A 20,428-nucleotide genomic window follows, 5' to 3' on the forward strand; every position below is an offset into this window, starting at 1 on the left:
AGAGTGAACTAGAAGGGTTTTAGAAACCTCTCACCCAAATGTTTTGACTCGCTTAAGCTTCATGTAACGTTCCCTACTCTTCACCATAAAAACACTTCATCACGACCTGTTAATACCTGTCGTTTACAGCTAGCTGAGGCTTTCCCTCCTTTTCCACGACCAGAAACGAGCTGCAGGTGCTGTTTGACAAGAGCAACTAGTCCAAACCATTCAGCGCTCTGTGTGTTTTTACAAGATCACAAATCTCCCCAAAGCTCTCGTGTGTGTGTGTGTGTGTGTGTGTGTGTGTGTGTGTGTGTGTGTGTGTGTGTGTGCTCACATATGTGCATGACTCAGTGAAGATCACTCTGACTTTCAGCTGAAACCCGCCGGCTGGATCTGCAAATCAGCAGTTTTCTGAATTCGAGGTCAGCAGGTTTGTTGGGAAATCTCGTAACGACGGTTTGATGCTCAGCTTGACGATTCCTCTTAAGTATCCAAAGTTTTTTTCCAGACATGAATCTCTTAGAGATTGCTAACCTTTACCCAAGTGTTTAATGCTATTTTATAAAAAGAGACGAAGCCTTAAAACATTTTAACCAGAAGGTAAAATATACTTTAGTCTCCACATCTTATCGAGGCGTACACTAAACAAAAACTAAAGAAAGCCTAAAAAGGATGTGGTTGTTTGAATGAAAAGTTAAACATTAAATATATTTGATCATTATTACTTTAATATTAACATTTTGATGTAATTAATTTAACATCAAATGAAATGAAAATAATTCACCTTTTTTCTGGTGTAAACTTTAAAGGTTTTAGCATCTTATTAAAAAATGTCAACATGGTCGTTACATCGTAGAAACAAGTAAAACGCGTTCCACGAGTACTGGTGTCATCACTGTGGGGAGTTTCCTGATCCAAGACATGCAGAATCAAGCAAGGAGACGTGGGTAAGGAGAAATAACTAATGTTTATTAAAAAGGGCAACTGAGGGTGCACCGCCAGACGTGGCGGTGATGCTGAACACAGCTCCGGACGGGGTCTGCAAAGATACACTGGTGATGGGTTTGGCAGAGAGAAACAGAACTTCAGACTCAGTCTCTGTGGACCTTACTGTGGAATGACAAGCCTGGGGATTTTGGGAGGGCAGGCAGGACTGGGGTGAGCAACGTCGGAGGTTATCCAAAATCCAAGGGGAAGCGAAGCGTCTGGGGTATCCGTAATCCAATGGGGGGTGAGCGGAGGGAGAGCAGGTCGGTCCAGGCGTGGAGGGAGATCAGGCTCGAATGTGTTGTCCAGGTTATTGCAGAGGTGGTCTGAGGCAAGGGATCCTGGCGAGGATAAGGCGAAGTAAATTCAACAGCAAAACAAGTAAGCACAAGACAGGGACAAAGACTATAGTTAACTCTAGTTGGCGAGAGCTGCCCAAAGTGAGTAATCATCCGGCGAAGTGGAGTGATCTCTCAGCTCCTTATAAACGCCGGCCCGGTTGATTAGCAATAGCCTGCAGCTGGCCGCTGTCCAGAAACTCCCACCTGCAGAGACTTGAGGCAGAATGAACAGAATGGTGCTGACTCACCCCAGATCCTGATAGTAGTACACCCCCCCCAACATATGACCTCTGGCGGCCGAGCAGAGGCGGAGGAGGAGGAGGAGGAAGAGGCCCTGAAAGCCTCAAACTCGGAGACGAGGGAAGGGTCCACGATGAAGGACCAGGGAACCCACGACCAAATCCTTCCCAGTCTACGAGGGACTGGTGCCCCCTACCCCGAGGACAGACACTGAGAAGCCTCCTGACAAGGTAGACAGGACTTCCTTCAAAGAAGCGAGCAGGGGTGGGGGGTGGGGGGTGGCATGAGAGGGACACAGAGGACTAGAAACAACAGGTTTAACAAGAGACACATGAAACACTGGATGGACCTTAGGGGAGGAAGGTAGGGTCAAACGGACTGTGGTGGGACTAGGAATTGCGGCAATAGTGTAGGGACCAATGAAGCATGGGGAGAGTTTACGGGCGAAGGCCTTCAGACGGATGTCTCTGGTGGACAACCATACCTTTTGACCTGGAACATAGGGAGGGGCAGGACGTCTGTGACGGTCAGCGAGCCTCTTGTTGCGGTCGTCCGTCCTCTGCAGGGCCAAAGAGGTCTGGTTCCAGACCCGTCGAGCACCAAAAAGAAACTGGGGAACAGAGGAGGCGGACTGCACCTGGTCAGAGGGGAACAAAAAGGGGTTGGAAGCCCAGAGAGGTCTCGAAAGGGGACTTGCCAGTGGATGAGGAGACATGACTATTATGCGCGTATTCCACCCAGGGAAGTTGCATGCTCCAGCTCGATGGGTTTGTGGCGCACACACAGCGCAGGGTGGCCTCCATCTCTTGATTTAGCTGCTGACACTGGCCATTCGTTTGGGGGTGGAACCCAGAGGTAAGGGAGACCCTGGCCCCCAGTGCGGCGGCAAACTCTTTTATTTTATTTATTTATTTATTTTTTGTTTCATTCAAAATAAAAACAAATAAAACATATAAACTATAAGAAATACATAACAAAAATCTAATTTGAACGAAAAGGAGCAGAATGAAGAAAAACATCTTATAATTTCTGCCCCCTTTTCCAGAAGAAATAATCAATTTATATATAATTACCATTTGTCAGACAAACATACAGATTCATTTTAAACTTTTTCCTGTTCTAAATTCCAGTGTGATCATGATCATTGATTTAATTTACATTTTCAAAATTATTTAGTACACTAAATTTGGTAAATTTTTTGAATATATTAAATGACCGTTTTTTTTAAATTTAGTTTTATTTACTAGTTTCTCTTTTCAAATATCCCCTGATTGTTGAGAGAAAAAGATGGCTGCGGGTAGGATGGCTGCTTGATAGCCGGGCTCTCACATCGCTTCAGCCTTTTTATGCTTCTTGTGGGTCACTTTCAAGCCTTTTATATTGCTCTCAGAGGAGTTTACAACATTTTTAAAAAATATAAGTGTGGATAAGATGCCGAACTACAAGAAAAGCACCACAGGGGCGCCACTGCAGCAGACGCTGCTTAAGGCTACCGCTAATGCTAGCCCCAAAACGGCCCATGGAACCGGATGCCAGAATAATGCAGCTCCTTGGGAAGCTGGCTGCGGACAAGTCAATTTTGGAGGATCAAACGAAGAATTTTGCCGATATCAGGAGCCAACTGGTGGATGCGGAGAGTGGTCTCAGCCTTGGAAGGGAAGCTAGCTGATGTGCTAACACGGGTAAACAGTGCAGAGGCTCGTTTAGACGCGCTGGAGGAAACGGAGAAACAGTGGGGAGAATCCCCCCTGGTGAAAGCGACTGATGTTGAAGCTCTAACGTTGAAGCTGGCTGAGTTGGAGGATAGAGAAATCTGGCGTTCCCAGCAGACCCTCACTATGCATTTGGGCCTGCCAGGTCTACGCGGCATCTTCCCCTGCCATCTGATCCAACTCACCACCAGGTGTTGATCAGTTGACAGCTCTGCTCCTCTCTTCACTCGGGTGTCCAAAACATACGGCCGCAGGTCAGATGATACGACTACAAAGTCTACCATCGACCTGTGACCTAGGCTGCCCTGGTACCAAGTGTACCGATGGGCATCCTTATGTTCGAACATGGTGTTCGTTATGGCCAAACTGCGGCTTGCACAGGAGTCCAATAATGAAACACCACTCGAGTTCAGATCAGGCGGGCCGTTCCTCCCAATCACACCCCTCCAGGTCAAGCTGTCATTGCCCACGTGAGCATTGAAGTCCCCCAGCAGGATAATGGAGTCCCCTGACGGAGCACTATCTAGCACTCGTCCCAGGGACTCCAAAAAGGGTGAGTATGCTGAACTGATATTTGGCCCATAAGCACAAACAACAGTCACGACCCGTTCCCTGACCCAAAGGTGCAGGGAAGCTACCCTCTCGTCCACCGGTGTAAACCCCAACACACAGGCAGAGAGTCTTGGGGCTAACAAAAAGCCAACCCCAGCCCTCCGCCTGTCACCCAGAGCAACTCCAGCAAAGGAGTGTGTCCAACCTCTCTCAAGGACTTGGGTTCCAGAGCCAATGCTATGTGTCGAGGTGAGTCCGACTATATCTAGCCGGTACCGCTCAACCTCTGCCACAAGCTCCTGCTCCTTCCCCACCAGCGAGGTGACATTCCATGTCCCAAAAACCAGTTTCCTTGTCCGAGGATGGGACCGCCAAGGCCCCCGCCTTGGTCTGCCACCTGATCCACATTGCACTGGACCCTTCATGTTCCTCCTGCGGGTGGTGGGTCCACAGTTAGATGAGCCCATGTATCCGGTTCGGGCTGGGCCCGGCCAGGCAGTGGTGGGCAGTCAGGGCCAGCAAAGCCTTCTCTGCTGGCCTAAACGTACTCAAAACGTAAATGTATTTTTTTTCCTTTGGTAAATATTTTTAAATTAAAAAAAATGTTCACTGGTCTATTTTCTTTATATCCTATTATACCCACTTGGCTGTGCTGCTTCCAGTGTTAAAATTCCAAGGCTGGGTGTTATCCAATCAGATTTAAGCTAGCTTGTGTTTTCAGGCAGATTAACGTCTGCTCTAGGCCTTCAGAATCAATCGAGAAGCCCACTGTCCGCTGTAAGTGAACAGAGACGAGCCAGTTGCGATAGCCAATCAGCTCACGAGTCAGCGTGGCTCAGGCCAGCTAGCTGGCCTCACGCAAAAGTTGACATGAACGCATCCTGTGATTGGATAAGCAGTAGTTAGAACTTTTCTAGCGGCATGAAGCAAAATATCAAAACTAAACACAGAGATTTGTACCTATAGGCAGCTATCGGTGTATTTTTGAACACATGATGGCTGAAAGAGGAGAAGGGACGGACTTGGTTGCAGATTAACTTGCCACACCATTTTCCAGACGGACCTTTCAAGAAAAAAATGGATCTTGTGAGAACAGGTCGTCCGACTCCAACGCTAGCTGGCTTGTCCCAGCAGGAGAAAGGATTTGTTCGTCATTTTCAGGCAAGCAACTATGAACGGTACCCACGGCTAACAGCTTCAGAGAACCGCTGCAGGTTATTCTGCTGGGAATGCCCGTTGCTCGCATCAGATGGATTTGGTAGCATTAAAGCGCGTTAAAATGTACGCCAGAAACACGACCGGGCAGACACGTCTTTCAGCATTAGCCTCCATGTCCGTAGAAAAGGATCCACTCATGGACCTGAAGTGCACAGATAAACTGTACAGAGCCATTGAGGTTTTCCTGAGGAAAGAAAGAAGGATGGATTTTATTTTCAAATGAGCAGGAGAGGAGGAGATCCATGCTGGACATTTATGTTGGTGAGTAGAAAGTATTTTTTAATGTTTTGTCATTTCATTGTGTTAATAATAAATGGTAACGAAATAAAATGTCTAAATGAAATTATTCTGTGTGTTCTGTTTCTATGCAATTTATATTGTGTTTGACGTGGTGTGTGCAGCTGCGCCAACATGTTCAATTGTTTCGCGGTGCAATTTTCTCCAAAACAAATGCAAATAATGTGTTTGCTTTACTTATTTATTTTATTGTCTCATCTCTTAAACCCGTCTTTCATTTTTGAGATTTGACGGTATCCGTGGTGTTAGTTTCCTACTCTCAATTGGGAATGCAAGTTTGATTTTAAAGGCTCCGGAAATGACGTCTTGCCCAGCCACTGGTGTGTGTGTGTGTGTGTGTGTGTGTGTGTGCGTGCGTGCGTGCGTGCGTGCGTGCATGTGTGTGTGTGTGTGTGTGTGTGTGTGTGTGTGTGAGAGAGAGAGAGGTTTCTCCAGCTGTGATGTCCTATTGATGGTATTTTAAGGTGTGTTAATTTAGATTGGACTGAATAGGAAATCACTGAAGGCCCAGGGGTGGAATGCACCGCCCGCCACTGCGGCCAGGCCCCATGGGCAAAAGCCCGGCCACCAGGTGCTCGCTTACAAATGTAAGTGAATGGTTCAATGATGATGATGGTTTTAACAGTTGTCATGTCCAGGTCCTGATAATTGGTTGATCGTTTGTTTCCACAGTTTATTTTTTTACAATGTTTCGTGTTTCTTCTTTATCAACTTTGTCAAGGACAATACTATTGACAGTACTAATCATTGTGGTCAATTTATCTTCTATTATTGGTTTGTTCTCCATCAAACTCCTGCCTACATTTACAAAAAAATCATTAAACTCATCAGTGATTTCTTTATCATCATAAATATCTTTTTTGTCCTTGACAAAGTGATTTGGAATACTGGATTTTGTTTTCTCCATTAGTCACACTGTTTATTATTCCCCGAGTAGCTTTTATGATATTTTTATTCTGATTCAATAGATGACCATAATAATCTTTTTTTTTTGCTTCCTAATTATTGTTACCAATTTATTTATATATTTTTTATATCTATCTTCTGCTTCATTTGTTTGCAATTTAAAAAACTCCTATATAAATTATAATTTTTTGCAAACTCTTTCCAAAGGCGAGAGGTAAACTGAGGGCCCCGGTCCGACAGGATGCCGTGTAAATGAAAAACATGTTTTATTAAGAGTTGAGCAGTAACAGAGGATGAAGGAAGTGATTTTAATGGCAGGTGGCAGGCTTTAGAGAAGCGATCTACTATAGACAGTATAACTGTGAAACCATTAGACGGGGGTAATCCAGTAACAAAATCCAGGGCAATGTGGGACCAGGGTTGTGGAGGAATAGGAAGGGGCTTAAGGAGACCAGAGGGAGGTTGGTTGCTGCTCTTACCTCTGGCACAGATGTGGCAGGCAGCGATGTAACTTTTGATGTCCGTGTACAGAGACGGCCACCAGAACATGCGACGAAGGAGCGCCACTGTGCACCTGTTACGTCCCCGACAGGTGTTGTAATAATGTGAAGGATGGGGGTAACATAAGAACTGGCGGAGGAGTTTAAAATGGGTTTATTTGTAACAAAAAGGTATTAAAACACAAGCAAACAGATCCCTCTAAAAAGGTTAACATTACACAGCCAAATTATCAACTATAAAACACCTTATATTAAAAGTTTAACCGAGCAGAAGGTGTTTTAAAATCCCAAAGTTGATAAAAAAGTCCCAAACAATTTACTGATTAAAACACCTGGTAAAAGCTTATTATAAAAGCTTTACCACATGAAGGTGTTTAAAAACCAAAGTCAGTAAAATTGCACCAAATACAGTTAAACTTTAAAAAACTTATCACCAAGAGTTAAAAACTACCACAGTTTAAAACTCCAACGAATCCAAACGAATGCAACCAAAAAGGGGTTAAAACCAAACAAAACCCAGGAGGACAGCAGAACCCCTGCATTGCTGCCTCCCAGACTGCTGAAGGCACAGCCTTTTTATGCAGGTGTTTGCTCATCATGATGATTCCTCGCAGCTGTGCTCCTCAGCAGTCCGGGAGAGAGGAGGAGGAGGGGCGATGCCAGGCTGTTTCACCAGAGCTGGGTGATCCTGGCTCCTTCTCTCCACAGAACAGCCTGGCATCCGTAACAGCACCCCACACCAGGATGCATGGAGAAACGCCCAGTGTGAGCCCAGTGGATGACAGGACCTCTGGCCTGGTTGGGGACATAGAGTCGGTTACGTGGACTGTACCTGGGCCCGGGTCTGTCTTAAGGGCCTGTAGCACTTGTGTACGAATGTCCCAGGTCAGGGCCCCGACGATCCAGGAGGGAGGTATGATGGTGGTAGGCTCGAGTTCCTTGTCTGAGGAGAACTGTCGGGAGAGGGCATCTGGTTTTGTGTTCTTGGCTCCAGGTCTGTAGGAAATAATGACGTTAAAACGAGAAAAGAACAATGACCAATGGTGCTGTCCTTCTTTTCGCGTCCTTGAGGTAAGCCAAGTTCTTATGATCAGTCCAGATCACCACTGGAAGCTCCGCCCCTTCAAGCCAATGTCTCCACTCCTCCAAAGCGAGCTTCACCGCAAGAAGTTATCTGTCTCCGACATCGTGGTTGTGCTCCGCTGGAGAAAGACGTCGAGGGAACAAAGCACAGGGATGGAGGACGTGATCATTAGGGGCTACCTGAGAGAGTACGGCTCCCACTCCGGTGTCAGAGGCATCGACCCCCACTGTGAACTGCCTGGAGGGGTCTGGTCGAATCAACACAGGGGCATGGGTGAACTTAGCTTTCAGCAGGGAGAAGGCATCCTCGGCCTGGGTGGTCCAAACAAAGGGTCTGAAAATAGAGGTTAGACTGGTTAGTGGGACTGCGACCTAACTGTAGTTACGGATGAAGCGGCTGTACAAGTTTGCGAAGCCCAGGAAGCACTGAAGTTGTTTCCTGGTGGTGGGTGTAGGCCAGTCCAAAATTGCTTGGGTTTTCTCCGGGTCAGCCTTCAACCGCCCGCTCTCCAAGATGAATCCAAGGAATCTAACAGATGGCACATGAAATTCACACTTCTCAGCTTTCACGAACAATCTGTTCTGCAGGAGGCGCTGTAACACAGCCCTAACATGCTCATCATGTTCAGTTGCATCCTTTGAGAAGATTAAAATATGGTCGAGATAAACAGAGACAAAACAGTTTATGAAATCACTCAGCACGGAGTTGATGAGAGCCTGAAAAACTGCTGGAGCATTGGTCAGACCAATTGGCATTACCAGGTACTCGTAGTGCCTAAGGGGGGTTTTGAACGCAGTCTTCCACTCATCCCCCTGCTTGATCCTGACCAGGTGGTATGCATTCTGGAGGTCCAGCTTAGTGAAGATGGTGGCATCCTGTATGGGCTCAAATGTAGAGGAAAGAAGAGGCTGTGCATATTTATTCTTAACTGTAATGAGATTCAGCCCTCGGTAATCAATACAGGGCCGCAGTGTACCATCCTTCTTGGGGACAAAAAAGAACCCTGCCCCCAAGGGTGATGTTGAGGGACGAATGATATCAGCGGCCAAGCTCTCAGTAATATTTCTCTATACACTCCCTCTCTGGTCTGGAGAGGCTGTAAAGGTGGCTGGATGGAAAAGTGGCTCCTGGAAGCAGATCAATGCTATAATCTAATGGTCTATAAGGAGGTAGGGTGGCTGCGTGGTCCTTACTGAACACCCTACTTACAGTAGGTCATGATAGGACTCGGGTACACCTGAGAGGTCTGGGGGGTCAGGAGAAACACTAGGGGTTGTGTTGAGGACGGAGAGAGCAGATCTAAGGCACGATTCTGAACACCTGGGGCTCCAAGACTTTACACTAATTGACTGCCAGTTTATGTGGGGATCATGGATGGTTAGCCAGGAACGACCTAGGACTAGAGGTGACTGATGAGAGAGGGACACAAAAAAAGACAGCTTTTTGGTATGGTTGCCAGATATCTTTAGTCTGAGCGGAGCAGTGCGGTGAGTCAGGGTGGTGAGAGTGTTACTATCTAATGAGGATACTGTGAGAGGTGTGGAAAGAGGAACAGTGGGGAGTTCTAGTTGTTTAACCAGTTTGACATCCATGAGGCTCTACTCACAGCCCGAATCTACCAAAGCGTGACAGTTTAGTGTGTGATGGCTGAAAACTAAGGTACAGGAAATGGTACTACGAGAGGTTTTACTGTTAGTTATACTCTCGTGTCTATTGATGGGCTCTGTCTTTTAACAACGATGGACACTTAGCCACAAAATGTCCAGACAGACCACAATACAAACAGAGGCCTGACCTGCGGCATTGCTGTTTCTCCTCAGGGTCCAAATGGGTCAGACCAAGCTCCATTGGATCCTCCACCGGGCCCTGGTCTTTAGACTGAGGTGGAGCTGGGGGCTGCGAAAAGTGATTAACTGGGTGGTGGAGTGTACCTGCATGTTTCTCTCGGTGTCTTTTATCGATCCGTAGGGACCTGCTGAGGGTGTGGAGACTAAGAAGATCACCAATGTAAGATGGTGCTTGTCCATGTAAGGCCCTATAGACCAGAACCAGGATCTTGAAATGAACCCTGACGTTGACTGGCAGACAATGAAGCTGGAGGAGAAGCGGGGTGATGTGGATGTGTTTGGAGGACTTGGTCAAAAGCCGATCACAGGCATTCTGAACCATCTGTAGACGGTTCAGAGAGGTTCTGCTTAGACACGTGAAAAGAGAGTTGCAGTAGTCTAAGCGTGAGGAGATGCAGGTGTGGAGAACTGTCTCAAGTTCAGAGCGGGACAGAATGGGACTCAGCTTAGCAATGTTCCTGAGATGGAAGAAGGAAGAGCGAACAAGATAACTGACATGAGACAGGGTGAGAGCTGGGTCAAAGGTCACGCCAAGATTCCTGATGGAAGGTTTGGTGAGAGAAGCAAGCTGACCAAGAGAGTCTCTGACTTTGAGAACCAGCTTGTCTGGGGCACAGATGAGGATCTCAGTCTTATCTTCATTCAGCTGAAGAAAGCTCCCAGCTATCCAGGTTTTTATAGTCTAAGCAGGTGTGTAACAGCTGCAGTTTAGACATCTCATGGGGCTTAAAGGAGATGTACAGTTGGATGTCATCTGCATAAAGATGGTAGGAGATTCCTTTGAAGGAGCTCAGGATGTGCTGAAGAGGAAACAGATAGGGGCCCCAGCACAGAACCTTGTGGGACACCATGGGTAAGGGAGATGGTGGAGGACCTAAACTTGGAGAGGGCCACAGTAAAGGAGCGCTCAGAAAGATAAGAGGAGAACCACTCCAGAGCAGTTCCTGATAGGCCTACCCAGTCGCTCAGCCTCTCCAGTAGCAGGTGATGGTCAACAGTGTCAAAGGCTGCAGTCAGGTCCAGCAGGACCAGAACAGAACAGTCCCCTGCATCACTGTGAGTCAGAAGGTCATTAGAGACCCTAAGAAGAGCTGTTTCAGTGGAATGAGCTCTACGAAAACCTGACTGGAAGCAATCATAGATGTTATGTTCATCAAGAGCAGCTGTGAGTTGTTTAGCCACAACTTTTCCAAGATCTTGGAGATGAACGGAAGTTTAGAGATGGGTCTGAAGCTGCTATGGAGTGTAGCTACTCTGGTCTGCTCAACAAATTGGACTTCACGCTCCGTACTGATGTCCACAGACATTTATTTTCTTCAAACACTCAGAAGGTTGTGGAACACCGTGAAAACTAAAAGGAAATCAAACATCTTAAATGAAACTCTTCCTAATCTCAATAACACAATTACAACAGCAACAAAAAAACAATATTACTAACAGTGTGGGCCTGTTTGACCAGTAGTAGACACGCAAGGAAGATTTCACGTCTTTATTGTAGCTGTCTCTTACTTCTTTTATATGTCTTCTTCATGTCACAACAACTTTCTCTCGAGCACCAGTAGTTTCACAATAAAATCAACACACTATTCAATTTAAATGACAGACCAGTTAACAATATAAACCAAAATGAATCTCGTAACACGACTGAACTTGCTGTTGCCATGGAAACATAACCGGACTTTTCTAGCGTCAGCTACATGGAGAGAGGGGTCAAGACTTAGTTTTTTAAGAAGCGGGTGGATTTCAGCATTTTTAAAGTAAGCAGGGACCTGACCAGAGACCAGAGAAGCATTAATTATAGAGAGCACACTGGGACCGATGGACTGAAAAGCACTTTTAAACAAAGATGAGGGTAAGATGTGGAGGTGGCATGCAGAGGTCTTCATAGAGTTAACTAGTTTGGTTAACTCAGGCAAAGAAACAGGAGCAAAGCTATCTAGGATGATGGGCCTGGTTGGAGTCGGGAGAGGCAGCGATAAGGCTGAAGGAGATGCTAGATCTAACCTTATTGACTTTGTCCACAAAGAAAGACAGAAAGTTCTCACAGTCTGTAACAGAGTGGATGGAGGCTGTAGGAGAGGCAGGAGAGACGATGCTGCTGATGGTGTTAAACAGCACCTTGGGGTTCCCTTTGCTCTGGGACACCAGGTTGGAGAAATAGGAAACCCTAGCGTCTCTGACTGCAGAGTTAAAGGATGTCAGAAGATCCTTTAGGTGCAGCAGACGGACGTGGTGTCATGATGTGTGGAGTGGAGGTGATGGACCATGTGTGGTGGAGCTGACCAGGAGGCAGGAATGCAGGCACGGATAAAGTAAAAATGGGTTTAACACTAGAAGTCCCAAGAATTTCAACATCCCCCCTGAAGTCCTGAAGCAGGGTCAAAAGACCCTTAGTCCACACTGATGACTCTGATAGCTCCAATTAGCATCCCTTCATTTGTAAATGTGGCCATTGCCAGAGGAATCAGCAGGGGGGAGGAGAGAAAAGTCACATGATGTTGTGCCGCATTATCCAGGTCATTTTGCCAAATGTGAGAGGACTAGAAACATGAGACATGAAAACATGAGAGAAGTTTTCACTTTTGAAACATGAGTGACCTGTTTTGGTAGAGATATGACATTTTGCTGCGGTTCCACGGTGCTTCACTAAACCATATAGAAGATTTAGCCAAATACACCTTGAATTTTGAGAATGTCATCTCAGTTTCGAGAAATGAGCCAAACTAATTGAAAAAAAAACTGTAAATCAACTTAAACTTGTTCAAAAGTTGGGGATAAGTTGGTTCAAAATGACTGAGTGGAAGCTGCTCCTGAGAGTTTCTGCCCATCCCCCAGCAGCATTTTTTGCAGGACCGTCCTGAGCAACAGCTACAGAAATTTGCATCCATCCTTTTGTGCTGTGGAGGATAAATAGGTGACTGCTTCACCTATTTTGTTGACAAGAAACAAAATGCAAAGGAGGCTAAAGGTTGGTTTATGCTTGACGCGTCCGCGAGGTCCGCACGGCTCCGCGCGGAAAAGTTGCGTCATTTTGCGTCATTTTAACAACCACGCCCCTCCACCGCGTCTCCGCACGGCCCAAGATTTCCGCAACGTGCACCTCGGAAAATTTCTAACCACGCGGACGGTCGGACGCGGAAAAACATGGCGGACCGGCACGGCAGAGGTTCGTAAATACAGACATTTGTATGATTCAGCTCAGAGATCACCGTGATCAACATGTTGTTAATAATTCTTGGAGAGAAATAGCTCGCACTGTCGGAAAAGACGAGAACGCTGTTAAAAATGCTGAAATACCATGTTGTAAACAGTGATTTCTACTTCTACTATGGTGTAGTGTTGGATGCATATGCTGTAGAGCTCCATGCTGCCCCGTTCAGTTTGGAAGAATATTGGCTCACCGCAGAGACGAGCCGCACAAACCATAAACGCTGCGAGTTGTGAAGCGTGTTCCAGCCGCGAGCCGCATCACCGCGCGGAAAGTGAATGCGTCAAGCATAAACCAAGCTTAACCACTCAACAGGCATTGGAACTGATCGTGAGCAAGGCCAACCCTTGTGACTCAGATGGAGAAGACAACCAGATTCGGACTCTGAGCTGTCTTCAGTTTAGATTTCTCAAACTACCTATTTTCATTTCCTGCCTATCTCTTTTTGTTTAGAACCAAACAAAAAGTTAATTTAAAATTGTTTATCTTGCAGATGAGGAGACTCCTCTACCAACAAAGAGAGCTCGGTTGGGGAGTGAGCTGACAGAGACCTCAAAAGATGGCACAGTGTGGTGTGAAAAACAAGTGGGGACATGTCTCCATATCACTCCAATAAAACCTTACGCCACAGCTGGAAAGCCAACGGCTAAGGCCAAACGATGTATCCGGAGTCGACTTCAGAGCTTCCTCTGTTTTATCACTCTTGACTTGCTTCGAACCATTCAAGAATGGACTACTCAGCATGCACGTCACACGGAGCAGGTGGATTGGTTCTTGGATCTCCCTGAACTAATGGCATTTATTGCAGTCATTATCTTGCGGGGGTTGACCAAGGTTCCATCACTACGTGACAGCTGGTCACCAAACCTGGCAAACCCAAGGATCATTGCAACTATGGCTCAAAACCGCTTCCAAGACATCATGCAACACTTACGCTTTGATGACATGTTCACACGCAGTGAGCGAGTGGAGACCAATAAGTTTGCTGCAATCTTTGACGTGTGGGGATCGTTTGTCACCAACTGCATCGCATCCTACAACCCTGGTCAACACATCACTATTGATGAACAGCTTTTCCCATCAAAGACACGCTGCTGTTTCCTAGAATACATTGCAACAAAACCGAACAAGTTTGGCATCAATTTTTGGGTGGCTTGCGACTTCAAATCAAAGTACATCTGCAATGTCCTCCCATATCTTGGCAAGGACCCTAGTCATCCCAGTGGGGAGAGACTGTCTGAGAGTGTAGTTATGAGGCTAATGGAACCATTCATGGACAAGGGCAGAACTGTAACCATGGACAATTTCTTTACATCACTGTCACTTGCGCAACGACTGCTTAGCTGGAAAACCACTATCCTCGGCACAGTCAACAAAAGTCTCCAGGAAATTCTTCAATCCGCTACACAGATTGACTGCACTGAATTCACCACTCAGGTGTTTTCAACCACTGGTGCCACACTGACAGTGTATAGAGCTCCGGACACCACGTGACTCTCAGTTAGTGGACGCCATTTTGGCATGCAAAAAAGGTAAACAAACACGGATGTAACCATGAAAATGAACGGGATCCGCTTGGATTTTACTTCGTCGGAGTTTACTTCACACTTTAAAACAGAAGAAATCGTTTTATATAGTCAGAAATTAAATAGACTAAACATCTCCGACCCTTACCGTGCCCCTGGGATACTTTTTAAAAACGCCAGAAGCTGTCGTAGCGGACTTCTTACCGGCACAACACCGGACCTGACCGGGGAACCCCTTGGGATTTACCCAGAGGAGCTGGCTCCAGCGGCTGGGGAGAGGGAAGTCACGCTACTGCCCCCGCAACCCTACTCCGGATACGCGGATGAAAATGGATGGATGGACGGACAAATAACAGATTTACACATAAGTAATCTCGGTGAGACAGATAATAGTAATCCAAAGTGCTTTTTATGTGTGATCTGACAATTGATCAACCATTGCTTAAAAATGAAACACAGCTTAGCCGGTTAATTGCTGTGATCATAAAACACGTAAACGGCAGCATGCAGAACTCACGAGGCAACGTTTTACGTGATGTTTACTTGCTGCTATGAGTAATAAGACAGAAAAAGCCACGCCAAAATAAGTTTAGGAAGCCCACTAAGAATCATAATAACAGCATTTAAAATAAATACCATACACAGTTGAGGAAACGTTGGTTTAAGTACCTGATATGAAGTGGTCGCTGCATAAGCGAAAACCTTTACTCTCGGGATCCCACAGCTTCATTTTCGCCCGGTCACTAGCGCGTTTTATTACAATGATCCAACGTTTGCGGCGCTCCGGATTTTGGGGAATCCTGTAGATGGCTCATTCCTTATGTCGTCCGCGTCTGTTCTGCATCCTGGGGCACAGCAGGAATCTACCATATTTCCCGTTTGATTGAGTTTTCTGACAATAACAAATAGTCCAGCTACCGGCTTCTGCATGCCAATATGGCGCCGTTTCAATTTGAACTGTTGCATGCCGGGAGAAGTGACATCAACTCCCGGAGCTCTATGCGCCCAAACGGAAGAAGGCTGTATACATTCTCAGCAGCTTGCACTGCAAGGTTGAGACTGAAGATACCACCAAAAGGAAGCCAAACACAGTCACACAAAATAACAGCACAAAGTGCGGTGTGGATTTGATGGACCAAATGGTGCAGGAGTACAGGGTGCGTGCAGGAACACGGAGATGGCCCGTCGCCATGTTCTACAACATGATTGACATGGCAGCACTGCATGCACATGTGCTTTATCAGGCATGCATTGGGGTGCAGGAGAGATGGGTGAACTTCCTGGTTGAGATTGCAAAAGAGTTGGGTGACAGTCATGTGAGTGAGAAGAAGGCACGAAAGGAGAAACTGCTTTGGCAAAAACCTTCCACACCCAGCCCTGGCAAAAGGGCAAAGTGTCAGGTCAACCATCGTTGCACAAACAATTGTGCAACTGTGAGATGTGTTGACCTCTACATGTGGCATGTACCAGAGTCATACCCTGGCAGTGCCAGGTATATTCCGACAGTGCAGACTGATGCACTCACTCACTCACACACATGCACACACACACACACATGCAGCCCCCCAATGCAGCTTAGTGTAAATATGTGTGAAATTGTTTTATTCCTTGTATTTTTTTGTATCATTTTTATGACAAAAATAAAAAGCATGGAAACAAATAACAGTTGTTCTTTTGTATATTTCTCATGCTGAAATTTCAGTCCTCTTGAATTAGACACAAATGCTTCTGGTCTTTGCTCACAGCTGGACCTGGAAAACCTAATTTACAAAACAAACGTGGCTGTTCACAACTCTTTATACAATGTTAGCTAAAATCCTTCAGGTCACTCGACCCATCCCTGGGTTCCAAAGGAGGAAATGTTAAATGACCCTTCTCTGGGACTTCTAGTGTTAATGACAGGATACGGCAGGAACGAGAACATCACGACAAACAACAGTAATCTGACCAAGACTGGCACAAGGAGGGAGGTATAAATACACAGGGAAATCAGGAACACATGGGCAGGTTAACAAGGGGCAGGTGAGAACAATAAGGGCTAATCAGGGCAGGAGAGGAACACAGTCAGGAAGGCAGGGGCAGATCGTGACACGTGGAGATGGGTTTTCTTCCACAAGCGCTCAATTTTTCTGCATTGGCGCTTTAGGCTGCAAAGACTGTGATTAAACCTGTCAATACCACATTTTCCCAATTAGGCATGGTGGTTTATGCACCATTCAACCTTTGTTGGACTGCCTGGAGGACATCAAGCTATGGTTGGCTCCAAGGGCGTCAGTTTGTTTTCAGAATTGCTGGGGACAATAACCATACACTTGAGTGGGGATTAAAAATTGCTGGGGACAATAAAGTAGGCTAGCACAGGGGTCGGCAACCCGCGGCTCTTCCATCCATCTGATACGGATCTCTGTGCTTGTAAAATAATGAATGGATATTTAAATAAAATACTTTATATTTTACTGCATTAATTTTACATCTGTATGTCAATTCTAAATGTAAAGATTGTCTGTGTAAACCTGAATAGTTCCAACCTGGTCTTACTGTGAGACCGGGTTGACCGTCACGCTTGTGCGTAATCATATAGGCGCTTCCTGAGCTGATGAGGATGTGAGATTCTGGGCTTCTCCTTAGACAGGCTCCTGGATGTGTTGCCACATTGGAGACAGGAACAAGCACTATTTAGCCAATGTTTCCTAATCAGGGAACATTTTCTAAGTGACAAGTCTCGCTTCAGTCGGAGGAATCTTCCCGCATGCGCTCTGGTTCTGCGACACGCTCCAAGCCCCTCTCCACATCTTCAGCTTGCTGTGGACCTTATGTAGTGCACGCTGACAGTGAGCTGCGCTGAGCAATGTCCAGCTCAGATGTTCAGATGGGAATCTTTTCTTGAGTGATTTAGCTACATCTGTGATTTAAGTGGAATAAAATGTCAGTTCGTCTGCATGCGTCAGGGTAATTCTTTCTATTCTTTCTCCGTCAAAATAAACGGTCAAACGGCCAAAATGGGAACTATCCGGTCAACACAAGCCCTGCTTTTAATTGTTCTGTTTTCTTGTGAAAATTGTTGCAAAGAGATAAAATTAAACTTGATTAACACCAGAGCCAGTGCGCCGTTATCTCCGTCACTGTAAATGAGGGAAAAACAAATTGATCGGACCCTTTTCTGACCTTCCCCAGTTTAAACTGTTCAGAATACAAATCCAGGCTCTGTCTCGTTAGATTGGTGCAACTACTGAATGAAACTACATTAAACCATGTTGAAAAGAAAAGGATCTGATTAAATCGTTTCCCCCTCATTTACAGTCACGGAGTACAGCGCAGTGCGCGTGGCTCTGGGGTTAATCAAGTTTAATTGTTTCTCTTTGCAACAATCTTCACAGGAAGGCAAAACAGTTAAATGGCAGGTTACAGATATTTACATTTGACTTTTATTTTGACGGATAAACTCAAGGATGTTGGTTGTTTTGAAAGAATTACCCCGACGTGCACTGATGCACACACAGATGAGCTGCTTTAATCGTTACGCACATCGCGGAGGTAACTAAATCCATCAAGAAATTATTTCCATCAGAATATCAGAGCTTTATACTGGACACTGTGTTCAGCGCGGCTCGGAGCGCACACGGTGGACAGTGGGCTGAAGATCTGCAGAGGGGTTCGCAGCGCAGCGCAGAACCACGGTGCATGCGATAAGATTTCCTCCCACTGAAGCGGTCTGGAAACCCGGTCTCTCTGAGGGATGTGTCACTTGGAAAAATGTTCTTTTTATGAAATTATGAAACTTTGGCTGAATAGCGCTTGTTCCCGTCTCTAATATGGAGACGCATGATGCATCCAGTCTGAGGCAGAATAGCCTCTTCAGCTCAGAAAGCACCTGTAGAGACATTTGATCACGAACAAAGTTTATGTGGAGCAGAAGCGGTCGGGCCATGGCAGGTGAAATGTTCCTAGCCTACATGAAGTGAAACTGTTTAATTGTAACATTAATATGTTACTGGACACGCTGGTCTGGTTGGTTAGACCAGTGTTTGAAGTGGAAAACACACACACACACACACACACACACACGCACACGCACACGCACACACACACACACACACACACACCAATTAAAATAATGCTGATAGCGTGGACTAGAAGCCAGGTGATGGTTTACGTATTTAAATGATGATCAGGCTGCTGTAAAATGTAATCTCCATCCACATCCAGACAGAATTACCCTCTATTCTTTCTCTATTTGCTCTGTTCTTGTCTGGGCTGACGTAGCTGACGGTGCGCGCAACGCGCCCAACTAGCGGCTGGTGCACATTTTATGCATTTGGAGAGGTGGGCTGGATGCTTTGCTTTTACTGGAAGATGGTCCACTTAACGCACGGTTGTATACTACATATTAATGACAAATGAATGAAAATTAAATTGTGAGTTTTTACTTAATATTTTATAAATAAAAATGATGGGGGAAAACATTTATGACGTCTTTTTAAACGAAATTTTCTAGCACGACCTGCCTGCTTCACTTAAGTCACTGCTTATTAAGGTCCGTCCAAAATTACTGTGGGAAATGGGTAATATTGGCTCTTTGATGGGAACAGGTTGCCGACCCCTGGTATAAGATCTGAGCTGGTAAAACAAAAATCCTCATCAGCAGGCTTTTTTGAAATTGGGGGGGACACAGTTGCCAATCACAAATTTTGCCGGGGACATGTCCCCGGCGTCCCCGGTTAAAATGACGCCTATGGTTGGCTCAGATCTACTCATGTTTCAACAAAAACAATTCAATTCAATTCAAGTTTATTTATATAGCGCCAAATCACGACAGGAGTCGTCTCAAGGCACTTCACATAATAAAAATTCCAATTCAGGTCAGTTCATTAAGCCAATCAGAAATAATGTTTCCTGTATAAGGAACCCAGCAAATTGCATCAAGTCACTGACTAGTGTCAGTGACTATACAGCAATCCTCATACCAAGCAAGCATAAAGCGACAGTGGAGAGGAAAACTCCCTTTTAACAGGGAGAAACCTCCAGAGAACCCTGGCTCAGTAAAAGCAGCCATCCTCTACAACTCACTGGGGATCGAGAAGACAGAGCAGACACACACACACACACACACACACACACACACACACACACACACACACACACACACACACACACACACACACACACACACACACACACACACACACACACACACACACACACACACACACACACACACACAGACAAGTAATGTGTCTATAGTTATATTGTGATGTCTTAGTAAATATTCTATTTGGTGAAAGATAAACTTTATTGTATTTATCCTAGTGGATCTATAATTAAATGGATAAACTAGTATTAGCACATCAAAAGTCAAGGAAACCAAAATGTTATTATCAGGATAGGGAGAATGTTTAAGTGGTTAGCAGCAGTGTGCTAGTCGATGGCCCCCTCCACGAGGCCACCACAACTCAGCAGAACGTCATTGTCGCTTCTTCTGGGGAGAAAAACACTTACAGAGAAAATAAAGTTAACAGCTGAAACTGCACAAAATAGTACAGTTAAAGAGTAGACTGTAGAAGAAAGCAGTAGAGTGTGAGAAGTGGTCAGTGTATCCTCCAGCAGTCTAAGCCTATAGCAGCATAACTACAGAGATAACTCTGGATAATCTATCCTATTTAGATGGAGGCATGTTGGAGGCAGGGTAAGGGAGAGTCGTCTTTACCGACTGTACACTCCACCTCCCTCTACTCCCCCACTTGTACTGATTTAGGCTAACATCAGATTTTAACCATAGGCCCTATCAAATAAAAATGTTTTAAGCCTATTCTTAAATGTAGACAAAGTGTCTGCCTCACGGACTAAGGCTGGGAGCTGGTTCCACAGGAGAGAAGCCTGATAACTAAAAGATCTGCCTCCCATCCTAATTTTAGATATTCTGGGAACCACCAGTAAACCTGCAGTCTGAGAGCGAAGTGCTCGGTTAGGAACGTATGGGACAATCAGATCACTGATGTATGATGGAGCTTGATTATTAAGAGCTTTG

The 20,428-nt window shown here is 45.6% G+C and overlaps 1 long non-coding RNA gene across 1 annotated transcript; it reads right to left on the reverse strand.

The window, feature by feature from the left end:
• Positions 1 to 933: 933 nt before the first annotated feature.
• Positions 934 to 2,815, reverse strand: LOC139062705 (uncharacterized). Its single transcript, XR_011516275.1, has 2 exons — positions 1,097 to 2,815; positions 934 to 1,024 (listed from the first exon to the last, which is right to left on the reverse strand). It is a non-coding gene; the product is annotated as an uncharacterized lncRNA (long non-coding RNA).
• Between the last annotated feature and the right edge of the window lie 17,613 nt (positions 2,816 to 20,428).

This window comes from Nothobranchius furzeri, chromosome 14, assembly GCF_043380555.1.
Source record: "Nothobranchius furzeri strain GRZ-AD chromosome 14, NfurGRZ-RIMD1, whole genome shotgun sequence".
NCBI classification, from domain to species: domain Eukaryota; kingdom Metazoa; phylum Chordata; class Actinopteri; order Cyprinodontiformes; family Nothobranchiidae; genus Nothobranchius; species Nothobranchius furzeri.